Source organism: Amphiprion ocellaris, chromosome 6, assembly GCF_022539595.1.
Source record: "Amphiprion ocellaris isolate individual 3 ecotype Okinawa chromosome 6, ASM2253959v1, whole genome shotgun sequence".
NCBI lineage: Eukaryota > Metazoa > Chordata > Actinopteri > Pomacentridae > Amphiprion > Amphiprion ocellaris.
Genome location: NC_072771.1, coordinates 31,824,550 through 31,826,638, shown reverse-complemented (window position 1 = coordinate 31,826,638; position 2,089 = coordinate 31,824,550).

Here is a 2,089-nt window from a genome sequence, read left to right as displayed (position 1 = left end):
AGTTTGAGCAGGAGAAGGTGAGCTTCAGAGTAGAAATGAGATGGAAACCTTCTTGACCCGTGTGGTGAGGTCCTGTACCAAGAGTTTGAGCAGGTTGTGAAGAGTCTGTAGTTCTTTGGTCTGAAAGCACAAGAAGAGTCGACTCATTAAAGGAGAAAACAGGAGATATTGTTGCTTCTTCTGTCACTCTGCAGTTTCCTTAGACTGAATATCAAGTTTATATTTTAAATGATTTCCCATGTGAGCCCAAGAAGACTTCAATAAACTCCCTCCATCCCCTGGACACAACATATTTTATTACCATGTTAAATCTTTTTTTTTTTTTTTTTTTTTTTTTTTAATGTTTTTGAGTTTTAATCATAGTTTTAGCATAGTTTTTTTTCTCTTTGCTTGTTTAGTTTTGTCATCTGTGTGAAAGGTGCTAAACAAATAAAGTTGAATTGATAAACTGAATAACTGACTAATTCATGATTGTGACAACAAAAGTATTTTCATTGTGATTTAAGGGTTTGTTTCATTTTTAAGGTTGGGATTAAAATCTTGACCGAAAAAAAGATTAAAGAAATAAACTACATAACAAAAAGCAATTAAATAAAGGGGGAAAAATTATTACAATAAAACTTTTAAAAAAGTTGAATATTATTATTGTTTAAAAAGTATTTTTTTTGAATGTTTAATATTATTGTTTAAAAAGTATTTTTTTAAAGGTTTAATAATCTAATTAAATGTTTTGTTTTTTTAAATGTTTAATATTCTTGTTTAAAAAGTATTTTTTTAAAGGTTTAATAATCTAATTAAATGTTTTGTATTTTTAAAAAATGTTTAATATTATTCTTGTTTAAAAAGTGTTTTTTTAAATGTGTAATTATCTGAAATATTTTCTCTGCAATTTTTAATAATGTTATTTTAAAAATTTTGTTTAATTTCATACTTCCATGTTTTGTATCGTGTTTAATTATCTAAATCAATATTTTGTCTGTTTAATGTCATTTAATTGTATTTAATCAAACTAAAGACAATACATATGAAAAGACATCAGTTAAACTTTAGAAGATCAAATTAAACAGAAGAGACAATAAAAGGATCAAAATGAGCAAAAACAGATAAAGATATTAAAGCGTTTTCTAGTCTGAAATGAAAACATCAAGTTGTTTCTTCAAACATTTCCTCTTTCTATGTTCTTGGTTTGATTGTGGGCAGATTTACTAAGAACTACTAGTAGTTGAAGGCATTGATCAAACTAATGTTACCTTCTGATCTCCACAAACTTTACTGTTCAGTGAAGAGAATCAAAGTTTGTTGAGGATTTCTGAAAAACCCACAGGTGAATGTCTGAGAAGAACTCAGATGGATGATCTAAATGTGAAATCAAGACTCATGGTCACAAGTTTAAAGGCTTCTGTTAACCAGAAAGTTCAAACTAACAGAGAAGTACTGAGAAACTTTTAAAACTTCAGTCCTCAGACTGTCTAAAGGTTCAAACTAACAGAGAAATACTCAGGAACTTCGAAGATTTCAGTCCTTGGACTGTCTGAAGGTTCAAACTAACAGAGAACTACTGAGGAACTTTGAAGATATCAGTCCTTGGACTGTGTGAAAGTTCAATCCAACAGAGAACTACTGTGGGACTTAGAAAATTTCAGCCCTCAGACTGTGTGAAAGCTCAGGTCCTGAGGACTCAGGAGGTGTGGAGGCTTTGAAAAGTCTTGGAACTGAGGGTTCAACCCTCCAGCACAAAGGCAGAAGTCCAACCTCCTGAGAAAAACGGTCGAGAAAAGAGAAAGTAAAAAAAAAACCTCGAAAACGACAAAAAATAGATGATAAATGCGCAAAAAAAAGTAAATTTAGTATCTGAGCGAATAGCTCAGGGGAAAAGAAGACAGACTACCAAGTGGAAGGTCGCAGGTTCGAGACCCGCCACCGGCAGTTTTCTTTGTTTGTCTTTGTCAGAATTTTGAGAAAATTTAAGAAGCGTCTGGTCTTGAACCAGCGACCTGCAGCTCCACAGGCAAATCCTTAACTCACTGAGCTACAGATCAGATAAAAAGAAATAAATTCGTCGTCCCTTTGACATCGTAGTTTGTGAAGT